A 16,998-nucleotide genomic window follows, 5' to 3' on the forward strand; every position below is an offset into this window, starting at 1 on the left:
AGGAGTTTGTAGGCATTGAAGCTCGTTTGGAGTTAATAGCACAGTGTCCAAGGAAGGCCGGAAGTATATAGAATGGTGTCGTCTGCGTAGAGGTGGATCAGGGAATCGCCCGCAGCAAGAGCAACATCATTGATGTATACAGAGAAAAGAGTCGGCCCGAGAATTGAACCCTGTGGGTCCCCATAGAGACTGCCAGAGGACCGGACAACATGCCCTCCGATTTGACACACTGAACTCTGTCTGCAAGTAGTTGGTGAACCAGGCAAGGCAGTCATTAGAAAAACCGAGGCTACTGAGTCTGCCGATTAAGAATATGGTGATTGACAGAGTCGAAAGCCTTGGCCAGGTCGATGAAGACGGCTGACAGAATGTCTTTCGATGGCGTTATATCGTATTAGTGTACCTTTGAGCGTTGGCTGAGGTGCACCATGACCGGCCTCGGAAACCCGGATTGCACAGCGGAGAAGTGACGGTGGGATTCGAGATGGTCAGTGATTCGTTTGTTGACTTGGCTTTCGAAGACCTTAGATAGGCAGGGAAGGATGGTATAGGTCGTAAGTTTGGGTCCAGGGTGTCTCCCCCTTTGAAGAGGGGGATGACCGCGGCAGCTTTCCAATCCTTGGGGATTTCAGATGATACGAAAGAGAGGTTGAACAGGCTGGTGATAGGGGTGCGACAATGGTGGCGGACAGTTTCAGAAATAGGGGTCCAGATTGTCAAGCCCAGCTGATTTGTATGGGCCAGGTTTTCCAGCTCTTTCAGAACATCTGCTATCTGGATTGGGTAAAGGAGAAGCTGGGGAGGCTTGGGCGAGTAGCAGCGGGGGGGCGGGGCTGTTGGCCAAGGTTGGGTGAGGAGGAGGCATGGCCAGCCATTGAGAAATGCTTGTTGAAGTCTTCGATTATCACGGATTTATCGGTGGTACCGTGTTACCTAGCCTCAGTGCGTGGGCAGCTGGGAGAGGTGCTCTTGTTTCCATGGACTTTACAGTATCCAGAACTTTTTTGGAGTTAGAGCTACAGGATGCAAATTTGCTTGAAAAAGCTGGCCTTTGCTTTCCTGACTGACTGCGTGTATTGGTCTCTGACTTCCCTGAACAGTTGCATATCGCGGGGGCTCTTCGATGCTATTGCAGTTCGCCACAAGATGTTTTTGTGCTGGTCGAGGGCAGTCAGGTCTGGAGTGAACCAAGGGCTATATCTGTTCTTGGTTCTGCATTTTTTGAACGGAGCATGCTTGTCTAATATGGTGAGGAAGTAATATTAAAGAATGACCAGGCATCCTCAACTGACGGGATGAGGTCAATATCCTTCCAGGTACCCGGGCCAGGTCGATTAGAAAGGCGCTCGCAGAAGTGTTTTAGGGAGTTTGACAGTGATGAGGGTGGTCGTTTGACCGCGGACCCGTGGCGGATACAGGCAATGAGGCAGTGATCGCTGAGATCTTGATTGAAGACAGCAGAGGTGTATTTGGAGGGCAGGTTGGTCAGGATAATGTCTATTAGGTGTGCCATGTTTACGGATTTAGGGTTGTACCTGGTGGGTTCCTTGATGATTTGTGTGAGATTGAGGGCATCAAGCTTGGATTGTAGACGCCGGGTGTTTAAGCATATCCCAGTTTAGGTCACTTAACAGAAACAATCTGAAGCTAGATGGGGAGCGATCAATTCACAGATGGTGTCAGGGCACAGCTGGGAGCTGAGGGGGGTCGGTACAGGCGGCAACAGTGAAGACTTATTTCTGGAGAGATTATTTTTAAAATTAGAAGTTCGAACTGTAAGTTGCATGGACTCATTCCATGTTCAATAATAGTGTTTACCATGATTTTTTAAATTACTACCTCATCTTTGTACCCCACACATACAATTTACCTGTAAGGTCCCTCAGTCGAGCGAATAATTCAACCAAAAAAGAAGAGGTTTTCCAATGCCTCGCAAAGAAGGGCACCTATTGGTAGATGGGTAAAAAAATCTTGACATTGATATCCTTTGAGCAGGGTCTTTTTAATTAATTAATTGTCCGCGCCCCGTGGAAATCTAATTCACGCCTCAAGACTCGTCTGAAGGTAGGCTGTTCTGAGGGCAAAATGGGGTGCAATCCAATATCAGGAAGGTGTATATGGAAGAAGTTTAGTGCGATTTTTCTTTTTGTTGTTTGTTTGTTTTTGTTAAATAATAATTTAATTATTGACTTTATAAGTGCATTTGGAAAAGTCAGACCCCTTCTTTTTCCACATTTTGTTACTTTACAACTATTCTAAAATGGATCAAGTTAGTTTTTTTCTCATATCTACACACAATACCCCATAATGACATACAAATCCCCATAATGACATCACAATACCCATAGAAAGTGAAAACAGGTTTTTAGACTTTTTACAGTTTATAAAAAATAAACTGATCAATTTACATAGGTATTCAGTATTTGTTGAAAAAGTCAAGGGGTCTGAATACTTTCCAAATGCACTGTATCTCTAGATATGGACAGACATTTAAATAAACTTATTTATAACTTTTTCCATGTATGAATTAGTTAATTAATGCGCTTCTATGGGCTAATAGCAGTAATGCTAGACTCTAATAGGGATAAGTGTTCCGCTACCGGTGAAATTGGAGGGCGCGCAATTCAATAAATATTTGTAATATTAAACATTCATGAACATACAAGTGTCTGATAATTTAAAAGCTTAACTTCTTGTTAATCGAACTGCGTTGTCAGATTTCAAAAGGGCTTTACGGCGAAAGCATACCATGTGATTGTCTGAGGACGGCGCCCACAACATATTTTTCCATCAGCACAGGCTTCACAAAATCACAAATAGCGATTAAATAAATCACTTACCTTTGAAGATCTTCCTCTGTTTGCAATCCCAAGGGTCCCAGCTACACAATGAATGGTTGTTTTGTTCGATGAAGTCCTTCTTTATATCCCAAAAGGTCTGTTTAGTTGGCGCCATTGATTTCAGTAATCCACTTGTTCAACATGCAGACAAAGGAATCCAAAAAGCTACGGTAAACTTCGTCCAAACAAGTCAAACAACATTTCTAATTAATCCTCAGTTACTCTAAAATGTAAATAAACTATAATATTTCATACCGAAAGTAGTATGTTCAATAGGAAAGGAAAATAACTAAGAGCACGCCCTCATTCACGCGCGCTGAAAGACTACTTTTCTAATGGAGTTACCTTCAGAAAAACTCYGTTTTTCAAGAAACAAGCCTGAAACCTTGTACAAAGACTGTTGACATCTAGTGGAAGCCATAGGTACTGCAATCTGGGAGACAGAAATATATATGAGCAATAGCTTTGCATTGAAAGAGCCTGGGAGCTAAAAATAATAATATTTAGGTTGGATTTTCTTCGGATTTTCGCCTGCCATATCAATTCTGTTATACTCACAGATATTGTTTTAACAGTTTTAGAAACTTCAAAGTGTTTTCTATCAATGCTACCAATTATATGCATATCCTAGCTTCTGGGCCTGAGTAACAGGCAGTTTACTTTGGGCACGTCAGACAGGCGGAAATTCAGGAAACTAGACCCTATCCAAGAGAGGTTTTTAAGGATTAAAACAGTTACAGAGTTGAGTCGCTGTGATAGGAGAAAACTGAGGGTGGATCAACAACATTGTAGTTACTCCACAATACTAACCCAATTGACAGTGTAAAAGAGAAAACCTGTACAGAATGCAAATATTCCAAAACATGCATCCTGTTTGCAATAAGGCACTAAAGTAATACTGCAAAAAATGTTGCAAAGCAAATTACAGTTTTGTCCTGAATACAAAGTTTTATGTTTGGGGAAAATCCAATACAACACATTCATGAGTACCACTCTCCATATTTTCAAGCATAGTGGTGGCTGCATTCTGTTATGGGTATGCTTGTAATCGTTAAGTACTGGGGAGTTTTTGAGGATGAAATTAAATGGAATGGAGCTAAGCACAGACAAAATCCTAGAGGAAAACCTGGTTCAGTCTGCTTTCCACCAGACACTGGAAAATGAATTCACCTTTCAGCAGGATAATAACCTAAAACACAAGGCCAAATCTATGCTTGAGTTGCTTACCAAGAAGACAGTGAATGTTCCTGAGTGGCATAGTTACAGTTTTTAATTAAATTGGCTTGAAAATCTATGGCAAGACTTGCAAATGGCTGTCTAGCAATGATCAACAATCAACTTGACAGAGCTTGAATAATTTAAAAAAGAATAATGTGCAGATGTTGTACAATCCAAGTGTGAAAAGCTCTTAGAGACTTACCCAGAAAGACTCACAGCTGTAATCACTCTTAGAGACTTACCCAGAAACACTCACAGCTGTAATCGCTCTTAGAGACTTACCCAGAAAGACTCACAGCTGTAATCACTCTGAGAGACTTCCCAGAAAGACTCACAGCTGTAATCACTCTTAGAGACTTACCCAGAAAGACTCACAGCTGTAATCACTCTTAGAAGACTTACCCAGAAAGACTCACAGCTGTAATCACTCTTAGAGACTTACCCAGAAAGACTCACAGCTGTAATCACTGCCAAAGGTGCTTCTAACATGTATGACTCAGGGGTGTAAATACTTATGTAAAGGAATTTCTGTATTTAATTTCAAATGAATTAGCAAAAATTTCTAAAAACATGTTTACACTTTGTTATTATTTTTATTTAACCTTTATTTAACTAGGCAAGTCAGTTAAGAACAAATTGTTATTTACAATGACGGCCTACTAGAAGGCAAAAGGCCTCCTGCGGGGACAGGGGGTGGGATTAAAAATATATATAGGACAAAACACACATCACGGCAAGAGACAACACAACACCACATAAAGAGAGACCTAAGACGACAACATAGTAAGGCAGCAACACATGACGACACAGCATGGTAGAAAAACAACATGGTACAAACATTATTGGGCCCAGGCAACAGCACAAAGGGCAAGAAGGTAGAGACAACAATACATCTCGCCACAACTGTCAGTACGAGTGTCCATGATTGAGTCTTTGAATGACGAGATTGAGATAAATGGGGTATTGTGTGTAGAATTGTAGGGAAAAATATATGAAATACTTTTTGAATTCAGGCTGTAACACTGGTGTGAATACTGTCTGAAGTCGCTGTATGCTCTCAGACAGAAATCTGTTAGATTAGTTCACTAGCTCCGATCACCAAACATTTTTGTTTTGTCCTCATATTATTTTCAATTTCTATATTGGATGTTTTGATTTTAGTATTTGGTATTTTATTAGGATCCTCATTAGCTGTAGCAGAAGCAGCAGCTACTCTTCCTTGGGTCCACACAAAACATGAAACATGATATAATACAGAACATTAATAGACAAGAAAATCTCAAGGACAGAACTACCATTATTTTTATTATTTTTTAAAGGCACACGTAGCCTACATATCAATACATAGACACAAACTATCTAATAGGTCAAATAGGGGAGAGGGGTTGTGCCGTGAGGTATCTGTTTTTGAAACCAGGTTTGCTGTTTATTTGAGCACTATGACATGGAACAGTTACATGCAATAATGGTTCTATATAATACTGTACGCCTTCTGGAATTTGTTCTGGATTTGTGGACTATGAAAAGACCCCTGGTGGCATGTCTGGTGGGGTAAGTGTGTGTGTCAGAGCTGTGTGTAAGTTGACTATGCAAACAATTTGGGATTTAACACAATAATGTTTCTTATAAAAATAAGAAGTAATGCAGTCAGTCTCTCATCAACTCTCAGCCAAGAGAGACTGGCATCCATAGTATTTATATCAGCCCTCTGATTACAATGAAGAGCAAGACGTGCCGCTCTGTTCTGGGCCAGCTGCAGCTTTACTGGGTCTTTCCTTGCAGCACTCGACCACACGACTGGACAATAGTCAAGATAAGACAAAACTAGAGCCTGCAGAACTTGGAGTCTGGTGTCAAAAAAGCAGAGCATCTCTTTATTACAGACAGACCTCTCCCCATCGTTACAACAATTGAATCAATCTAAGGTAACACCAAGTAATTTAGTCTCAACTTGTTCAACAGCCACATCATTCATTACCAGATTCAGCTGAGGTCTAGAACTTAAGGATTGATTTGTACCAAATATAATGCTCTTAGTTTTAGAGATGTTCAGGACCAGTTTATTACTGGCCACCAATTCCAAAACAGACTGCAACTCTTTAAGGGTTTCAGTGACATCATTAGCTGTGGTTGCTGATGCGTATATGGTTGAATCATCAGCATACATGGAAACACATGCTTAGTTTAATGCCAGTGGCAGGTCATTGGTAAAAATAGAAAAGAGTAGAGGGCCTAAAGAGCTGCCCTGCGGTACACCACACTTCACATGTTTGACATTAGAGAAGCTTTCATTAAAGAAAACCCTTTGGGTTCTATCTGATAGATAGCTCTGAATCCACTAAATGGCAGAGGTTGAAAAGCCATAACACATACTTTATGTTTTCTCAACAACAGGTTATGGTCAATAATATAAAAGGCTACACTGAAATCTAACAGTACAGCTCCCACTATCTTCTTATTATCAATTTCTTTCAACCAATCATCAGTCATTTGTGTCGGTGCAGTACATGTTGAGTGCCCTTCTCTATAAACATGCTGAAAGTCTGTTGTTAATCTGTTTACAGAGAAATAGCATTGTATTTGGTTAAGCAACATTTTTTCCAACATTTTGCTAAGAGCTGGCAGCAAGCTGATAGGTCTGCTGTTAGGACCAGTAAAGGCCGCTTTACCACTCTTGGGTAGCGGAATTACTTTGGCTTCCCTCCAGGACTGAGGACAAAGACTTTCCTCTCGGCTCAGATTAAAGATATGACAGATAGGAGTGGCTATAGAGTCAGCTTCCATYCTCAGTAGCTTTCCATCTAAGTTGTCAATGTCTGGAGGTTTGTCATTATTGATCGATAACAATCATTTGTCCACCTCTCTCACACTAACTTTACAAAATTCAAACTTGCAATGCTTTTCTTTCATTATTAGTTTTTCATGCATGAATACGATGGCTCACTGTTCGTTGTTGGCATTTGCTATCTAAGTTTGCCCACTTTGCCAATGAAGGAACCATAAAAATGATTTGCAACATCAAATGGTTTTGTGATGAATAAGCTATCTGATTCAATGAAAGATGGAGTTGAATTGGTCTTTCTGCCCATAATTTCATTGATCTTGGCTTCATAATATAGTTTCTTCTTCTTTTTGTTGAGTTTAGTCACATAATTTCTCAGTTTGCAATAAGTCAGCCAGTCAGATGTGCAGTCAGACATATTAGCCACTCCTTTTGCATGTCAATTGCTTAACAGGTTCATGTTTATCAATAATTGGAAGAAGCAATTTCATAAATTCATCAAGTGCAGTGTCTGGATGCTCCTTATTAATCACATCAGCCCAACAAATATTTTTTACAGAATCCACATGAGTCACATCAACATCTTTGTATGCTCTATTATACACTATTTGATAAACTTGGAAACTCACTTTTGAGGAAACCGTCTTTCAATGTTTTGKTACTACTATTGGAGAGCCCCTCTTTGTCTACAGCCATTCAGCATTGTTCACACCCTCTTAAGCCTTAGCCCCACCCATCTCTTTAAGGGTTGAGCCGAGCGTTCTGTACTAACTTGCTAGCTACTTCCAGACATTTAAGAGAGAGAGAACAGCTCACTGAACATTACTCGCCCTATCGCTCTATCTGTAGTTTCGCGTTCAGAGCGCACACTGGACGCTCTGGCCAATGAGTAGGGTTGTTCCGAAAGCTCTGACCTCACAACTACAGTTAAGCACCCAAGCTAACTTGCTAACATTGGCCAGCTACTTCCAGACACATAATGAGAGAACACCCCACTCTGACCATTTTACTCCCCCTAGCAGAGCTGGATAGGCTGTTTTCATGTTAACCAGAGCGTTGGTGACTGTAACTGTGCTGCTGGCAACTATTTCATTATGCTTTGTTGCCGACGTTTACTGACACCGGACATATTTAACGGGTATTGAGCGTTCATTTAAATTTACATTTAAGCCATTTAGCAGACGCTCTTATCCAGAGCGACTTACAAATTGGTGCATTCACCTTATGATATCCAGTGGAACAACCACTTTACAATAGTGCATCTAACTCTTTTAAGGGGGAGGGGGGGGGTTAGAAGGATTACTTTATCCTATCCTAGGTATTCCTTAAAGAGGTGGGGTTTCAGGTGTCTCCGGAAGGTGGTGATTGACTCCGCTGACCTGGCGTCGTGAGGGAGTTTGTTCCACCATTGGGGTGCCAGAGCAGCGAACAGTTTTGACTGGGCTGAGCGGGAAATTATTCAGTTATTCTGTGCTCTGGCACACTAAGACGAGAGTCTTTTGTTAAGAAATGTAGCTAGATAGCTAAACAATGAATCCCAACGCATGACGTAACATTAATTAGTGAGTCAGCCAGCTAGCTAACAGTACACTTTAACTTGAAATGAAAATCCTTTGTCAAAATTAGAGTGGAGTGTTTTGTTAAGACATGTAGCTAGCTAGCTAGCTTAACAATGGCCCATAGTCACAACTCATGACATTACTACCCTGCATGAATCTGCAGGTAGCTGACAACCAGGTTCTATGGCTATAACTAGTCAAGCAAATGTGTCTGAGATACGAAGAATAAGATCATACACATAACGTTAGCTAGCTAACAATACACTTGAAATGAAACCACTTTCTGTCAAAATTAGAAATTGTAATATCTGAAAATCTTACCAGTATACATCATGGTTGGACGGGTCTCCTGTCTAAAGCCATGCATTGTTGCCTTAGTTTGACGATGTAATCCAGACTGGTGTTTTCTCCATCTCCTTAGCTATCATACTCAAATTCCACTGATTTCAAAACTCGGTCCTCCAGAAAGTGGAGAGCAAACACATAACGTTAGCTAGCGAGCCAGCCTGCTAACATTAGCTAGCTAACAGTACTTTAACTTGACATTAGGTTTATGCAGTATTACTAAACAATATATTTTTTTAAAGCAGCGTTAGAGACGATTACCTAAACATACTGACCAGCTCCAATAGACAGACGCCTGCTATATCGCAGACCAATCCAAACTCGTCTCACGACATGTCCAGCCCACTCATTATCTCAGCCAATCATGGCCAGTGGGAAGGTTGCTCTCTTTTTCTGTGGCTAAACCAAGTAGCCACAGATGGCATACAAGTTTGATGTTGAGGGACATGAAAGTTCACATGTTCCAGAAGGCATTTCTGCCCAAAAAATGCATTTTGATTAAAAATAAAATCTATGTTCAAACAGCTCCCCTGTGAAGTAGTGACTTGTGACATACACCTAGTTTCCTGAATCGGGTCACATATTGTGATCACTGCATCCAATGGGTACGGATACAGCTTTAGAACCAAGATCTACAGTATTAGTAAAAATGTGATCGATACACGTGGAGGATCTTGTTCCTGTAGTGTTTGAAAACGCCCTGGTAGGTTGAGTAATAACCTGAACCAGATTACAGGCACTGGTTACAGTGAGAAGCTTCCTCTTGAGAGGACAGCTTGATGAAAACCAGTCCATATTCAGGTCCCCAAGAAAGTAGACCTCTCTGTTTACATCACATTCACTATCAAGCATTTCACACATATTATTTAGATACTGACTGTTGGCACTTGGTGGCCTATAGCAACACCCCAAAAGAAAAGGCTTTAGATGTGCCAAGTGAACCTGCAACCACAACACTTCAATAACACTTGACATAAGATCTTCTCTAAGCATTACAGGGATATGGCTCTGAATATGTACAGCAACACCTCCCCCATAAGCATTCCTGTCTCTTCTATAGATGTTATATCCTTGTATTGCTACTGATGAATCATCAATGTTAATGATCTAAGTGAGTCTCAGAAATGGCTAATATATGAATGTTATCTGATGTCATCAAGTTATTGATTTCATGAACCTTATTTCTAAGGCTCCATATATTATAATGGGATGTTTTCAGCCCTTTCCTGAGTAGCTGATCAGAGATGGACATAATATGGAAAAGAGCAAACAAAGTAAGAGACAAAAATATACATTCAGCGTCCATTAATCAGTTGGTAGTGGTGTGTGGTGTGTGTGTGTGTGTGTGTGTGTGTGTTGTGTTGGTGTGGTGTGTGGTGGTGTGGTGTGTGTGTGTGTGTGGTGTGTGTGTGTTTGTGGGTCTGCGGAGTTGAAGCTATGAACCCATCGACTTGGCTCTCTCATCCCTTCCTGGCTTCTGGGTGGGAGGGTGGACAAGGAGCCTGTCATAGCGGATGTAAGCAATGTCCCCACGCACTCTGACAGCTTTTATGGCTGCGATAAGTTCTTTCCTCTTCAGTTTCAGGCTAGTCCTTTTTTAGGAAGATATATGTTCCTCTCAAGTTCTTGGCTCTTTAAAGAACAGCTACCTTGTCCTTCAACCTCAGGAACTTCACCACTATTGGGCCTGTCACCTGGGCCGGTGGTGGGTTTTCCAATCCTGTGGGCGCGTTCCACCTCAATCTTCCTGTGGTCCATTTCCCCTCACTTTGTCCTCAACCATGTTGTTCCGCCTTGAACTCTCTCATTGACTTACAGATTGCTGTCATCTTGCTGTTCTCCTGTTTCAACTCATTGAACTGATCCTGGGAGAACTGCAAACTGTTCTTCAGGTCCTGGACCTCTCTGGTCAGGTCGTCCATTCTTTTATTAGTAGAATCCACCAGTATTTGGACAAAACACTTGAAGATATTTTCTTGTTGTAACAACTGCTTGTAGAACTATTTTTGTTTGTTTAAAATATCCTTCACGTGTGATAGACACCACTGTCCTCAACGGTACTCCCACTGGCTTTGGTCTTTGTCATGGTAGCTAGCAACGTAGGTAATGCTGTTACTCCTCGCAGTTCCAGACAGGGCAGGTCACAGGGAAGATGGAAAACAACAAACAGCAGGGAACTAGACAGCCACAAACCCAATCCCCAGTCCCAGCCACAATGGCTAACCGTGTTGCGGGCTGCGTTCAAGCCCTCAAGAAAACCCCGCTAGTTAGCAGCTAGGCTAGCTGCTACGCCAAATAGCTCCTCAGACCTGGCCTTGGTTGGCAGGATCAATGGACAGAGACTAGCAGTCCCAGCAACTGATGCAAACTGCGTCGCAGGATCCAAACTAAAAAAGAAAGGCTGTCTTTTGAAGTGGATGGAAGCGTTGTGATTGTTGCCTTTTTGTTTCAGGTAAAAGTAGTCAAGTTCTCCTACATGTGGAGCATCAACAACTTCAGCTTCTGTAGAGAGGAGATGGGGGAGGTTTTAAAGAGTTCCACCTTCTCCTCTGGACCCAACGACAAGATGAAATGGTAAACTTAACATTTACTGTATTACTACTGTCATCAATTAATTCTAAATTGCTTATAAAATGCTTCTAGGCAGGAGAAAGAGTATCATCCTGATCTCAACAGCTTGTTGTTTCTTTGTGAATAACGACTGGAGTAATACAGCCTCTGCTGAACTAATATTCTGTTGTGTTCCTCCTCTGTTTCCTGCCCAGGTGTCTTAGAGTCAACCCAAAAGGACTAGATGATGAAAGCAAAGATTATCTGTCSTTGTATTTACTTCTTGTTAGTTGTCCAAAAAGTGAAGTCAGAGCAAAGTTCAAGTTTTCCTTATTGAACACTAAAAGAGAAGAGACTAAAGCTATGGGTTAGTAACAGACCTGACAGTCTACAACTATATTACGTTAAGGAAATCACCATTCAAATAACATACTGTTTACCTGTATTCTCCTAGTTAAGCCTAGAACACTAGTGTGTTTTGGATTCTTCCTCCTCCCTGCAGAAAGCCAAAGAGCCTATCGGTTTGTCCAGGGGAAGACTGGGGCTTCAAAAGTTATTAGAAGAGATTTCCTGCTTGATGAAGCCAAGGGCTGTTACCTGATGACAAGCTCACCCTGTTCTGTGAGGTAAGACATTTACATTTGAGTCATTTAGCAGACACTTATACAGAGTGACTTACGGTTAGTGCACTCATCTTCAGATAGCTAGGTGGCACAACCACACATCACAGTCATAGTCACATAACATTCATCTTCAGATAGCTAGGTGGGACAACCACACATCACAGTCATAGTCAGTACATTCATCTTCAGATAGCTAGGTGGGACAACACACATCACACAGTCATAGTCAGTACATTCATCTTCAGATAGCTAGGTGGGACAACCACAACATCACAGTCATAGTCACTACATTCATCTTCAGATAGCTAGGTGGGACAACCACAAATCACAGTCATAGTCACTACATTCACTTCAGATAGCTAGTGGGACAACCACACATCAAGTCATAGTCAGTACATTCATCTTCAGATAGCTAGGTGGGACAACCACACATCACAGTCATAGTCAGTACATTCATCTTCAGATAGCTAGGTGGGACACCACACATCACAGTCAGTCAGTCACTACATTCATCTTCAGATAGCTAGGTGGGAACAACCACACATCAAGTCATAGTCACTACATTCATCTTCAGATAGCAGGTGGGACAACCACACATCACAGTCATAGTCATACATTCATCTTCAGATAGCTAGGTGGGACAACCACACATCACAGTCATAGTCACTACATTCATCTTCAGATAGCTAGGTGGGACAACCACACAATCACAGTCATAGTCAGTAACTTCATCTTCAGATAGCTAGGTGGGACAACCACACATCACAGTCATAGTCAGTACATTCATCTTCAGATAGCTAGGTGGACAACCACACATCACAGTCCATAGTCAGTACATTCATCTTCAGATAGCTAGGTGGGACAACCACACATCACAGTCATAGTCAGTACAATTCATTTCAGATAGCTAGGTGGGACAACCACACATCACAGTCATAGTCACTACATTCATCTTCAGATAGCTAGGTGGGACAACCACACATCACAGTCATAGTCAGTACATTCATCTTCAGATAGCTAGGTGGGACAACCACACATCACAGTCATAGTCCAGTACATTCATCTTCAGATAGCTAGGTGGGACAACCACACGTCATAGTCAGTACATTCATCTTCAGATAGCTAGGTGGGACAACCACAATACAGTCATAGTCAGGTACATTCATCTTCAGATAGCTGGGTGGGACAACCACACATCACAGTCCATAGTCAGTACATCATCTTTCAGATAGCTAGTGGGACATACCCACACATCACAGTCATAGTCGAGTACATTCATTTCAGATAGCGTAGGTGGACAACCACACATCACAGTCATAGTAAGCGGAGTCAGAGATGGTAAGAGGGGAAAGATACTCTTTGAAGAGGTAGGGTTTTAGGATGTTTTCAGAAGATGGGCAGGGACTCTTCTGTCCGGCTAGCTTAGGGGGATAGCTGGTTTCCACCATTGTTCTTTTTTTTGGTTGTGTATTAGGGTTGAAGTTATTTAAGATGCTCTTTGACAACATCTAAATGGGGTCAATTTTAACGCAATATGTATTGAATTCAAAAATAAAATAAATCGTAAAACATGAAAAATAAAGTTGAAGAATGTAAACCTATATATTTTCGAGGACAGGTGAAATAATGGATGTTGAAATCAAAAACCAAACACATTCGAAAGCAAAATGTATAGAATTGTAAACTAAAAATAAGAACCATCAAATGCAAAACCCCAGAAAACTCTGTAAGCAAATAATTTTAAAGCGAGAGGAAAACTCTGACAAAAAAAATATATACACTGCTCAAAAAAATAAAAGGAACACTAAAATAACACATCCTAGATCTGAAATGAATGAAAATATTCTTATATTAAATACTTTTTTTCTTTACATAGTTTGATGTGCTGACAACAAAATCACACAAAAAATGATCAATGTAAATCAAATTTATCACCCATGGAGGTCTGGATTTGGAGTCACACTCAAAATTAAAGTGGAAAACCACACTACAGGCTGATCCAACTTTGATGTAATGTCCTTAAACAAGTCAAAATGAGGCTCAGTAGTGTGTGTGGCCTCTACGTGCCTGTATGACCTCCCTAACAACGCCTGGGCATGCTCCTGATGAGGTGGCGGATGGTCTCCTGAGGGATCTCCTCCCAGACCTGGACTAAAGCATCCGCCAACTCCTGGACAGTCTGTGGTGCAACGTGGCGTTTGTGTGGATGGAGCGAGACTGATGTCCCAGATGTGCTCAATTGGATCAGGTCTGGGGAACGGGCGGGCCAGTCCATAGCCATAATGCCTTCTCTTGCAGGAACTGCTGACCAACTCCAGCCACATGAGGTCTAGCATTGTCTTGCATTAGGAGGAACCCAGGGCCACCGACCAGCATAGTGGTCTCACAAGGGGGTCTGAGGATCTCATCTCGGTACCTAATGGCAGTCAGGCTACTCTGGCGAGCACAATGGAGGTTGTGCGGCCCCCCAAAGAAATGCCACCCCACACCATGACTGACCCCCGCCAACCGGTCATGCTGGAGGATGTTGCAGGCAGCAGAACGTTCTCCACGGCGTCTCCAGACTCTGTCACGTCTGTCAACATGTGCTCAGTGTGAACCTGCTTTCATCTGTGAAGAGCACAAGGGCGCCAGTGGCGAATTTGCCAATCTGTGTGTTTCTGGCAAATGCCAAACGTCCTGCACGGTGTTGAGCCTGTAAGCACAACCCCCACCTGTGGACGTCGGGACCTCATACCACCCTCATGGAGTCTGTTTCTGACCGTTTGAGCAGACATGCACATTTGTGGCCTGCTGGAGGTCATTTTGCAGGGCTCTGGCAGTGCTCCTCCTAATCCTCCTTGCACAAAGGCGGAGGTAGCGGTCCTGCTGCTGGGTTGTTGCCCTTCTACGGCCTCCTCCACGTCTCCTGATGTACTGGCCTGTCTCCTGGTAGCGCCTCCATGCTCTGGACACTACGCTGACAGACACAGCAAACCTTCTTGCCACAGCTCGCATTGATGTGCATCCTGGATGAGCTGCCATACCTGAGCCACTTGTGTGGGTTGTAGACTCGTCTCATGCTACCACTAGAGTGAAAGCACCGCCAGCATTCAAAGTGACAAAAACATCAGCCAGGAAGCATAGGAACTGAGAAGTGGTCTGTGGTCACACCTGCAGAACCACTCCTTTATTGGGGGTGTCTTGCTAATTGCCTATAATTTTCACCTGTTGTCTATTCCATTTGCACAACAGCATGTGAAATGTATTGTCAATCAGTGTTGCTTCCTAAGTGGACAGTTTGATTTCACAGAAGTGTGATTGACTTGGAGTTACATTGTGTTGTTTAAGTGTTCCCTTTATTTTTTTGAGCAGTGTATTTCAAACGAATTCAAAAAGTTTTTGGTTAAACTTTCCTTGCAAACAATCCTATTGAATACATTTTGCCTACGCTCTTGTCTGCATGCACTACCTTTTGGTTACGCTACTCATATCTTTGCTTTCGATGTCTGTTTCTTTGTTTTCACTGCCAGTCTGTTTGATTGCGAGTTTTGGCATTATTTTTCCGGGAAGGGCGGGGTTTAGAGGGAGGCGTAGACAATGAATCTCCATTGGTCCACTAGTTTTGGAGAGACGGTTCGTCTTTACCCAATCAAGGAACATGATAGACGGGCTTTTTTTCTATTGCCTACTTAAATAGACAGTTTTAGCTAACGTACTTAAATTGTCAGTCACGGGTCATGTACGGATATTAGAAGCATGTCTATCTAAATCATTTAATGACAAATCATCTAACTACATAGGTACACTTATGAATTACCTGTTGCACAACGTTCAGCGCAAGTGTATGGTGAAACAGTTACCAACGCCTGCCGAATGTTGTGCAACAGGTAATTCATAAAGTTTGATTTGATTTGAAGCTGATAGGTCAAATATACTGTTTAGTTCTCTACTGCCAAGTTTACACCTTCACTATTACAGTGGCATCTTTTGTCCAAGAAGTTGTCTAAAAGGGATAGAATTTGTTGTTGCCTAATAGTTTTTTTGGTAGGTTTCCACACTACTTTCCTTTCATCTATAGCATTTATTAATATTATTCAGTTCCTTTGGCTTTGATGCCTCATGGCTGAGCATAGCTCTGTTCAAGGAATTGATGATAAAAATATGTTTTGTTAGACTTCAGTTCAGCTTTTGACATTATCGATCATAGTCTGCTGCTGGAAAAACATATGTGTTTTGGCTTTATAACCACCTGTTATATTATGGATAAAGAGTTACCTGTCTAACAGAGCACAGAGGGTGTTCTTTAATGGAAGCCTCTCCAACATAATCCAGGTAGAATCAGGAATTCCCCAGGGCAGCTGTCTAGGCCCATTACTTTTTTCAATCTTTACTAATGACAAATGCAACTGGCTTTGAGTAAAGCCAGCTCCTACAGCGAGTAAAATTACTGCAACACCTTAACAAATAAATTTCAGTTAGTTTCAGAGTGGATAGCAAGGGATAAGTTAGTCCTAATATTTCTAAAATTAAAAGCATTGTATTTGAGACAAATCATTCACTAAACCCCAATCTTGTAATAAATAATGTGGAAATTGAGCAAGTTGAGGTGACTAAACTGCTTGGAGTAACCCTGGATTGTAAACTGTCACGGTCAAAAACATATTGATGCAACAGTAGCTAAAATGGGGAGAAGTCTGTCCATGATAAAGCACTGCTCTACCTTCTTAACAACACTATCAACAAGGTGGTCCTACAGGCCCTAGTTTTGTCGCACCTGACTACTGTTCAGTCGTGTGGTCAGGTGCCACAAAAAGGGTCTCAGGAAAATTGCAATTGGCTCAGAACAGGGCAGCAAGCTGGCCCTTGGATGTACACAGAGAGCTAACATTAATAATATGCATGCCAATCTCTCCTGGCTCAAAGTGAAGGAGAGATTGACTTCATCAGTACTATTTGTCAGAGGTATTGACATGTTGAATGCAACGAGCAGTCTGTTTGAGCTACTGGCGCACAGCTCGGACACAATGCATACCCCCACAAGACATGCCACAAGAGGTGTCTTCACAGTCCCCAAGTCCAGAACAGACTGTGCCTTAGAC

General features: G+C 41.9%; 1 pseudogene; it reads left to right on the forward strand.

Annotated features, from left to right (window-relative positions):
- The window catches only part of LOC112073330 (speckle-type POZ protein-like A), a 77,124-nt pseudogene that overhangs the window by 22,681 nt on the left and 37,445 nt on the right, over positions 1–16,998 (forward strand).

Source organism: Salvelinus sp. IW2-2015, unplaced genomic scaffold (assembly GCF_002910315.2).
Source record: "Salvelinus sp. IW2-2015 unplaced genomic scaffold, ASM291031v2 Un_scaffold2230, whole genome shotgun sequence".
In the NCBI taxonomy this organism is placed as follows: domain Eukaryota; kingdom Metazoa; phylum Chordata; class Actinopteri; order Salmoniformes; family Salmonidae; genus Salvelinus; species Salvelinus sp. IW2-2015.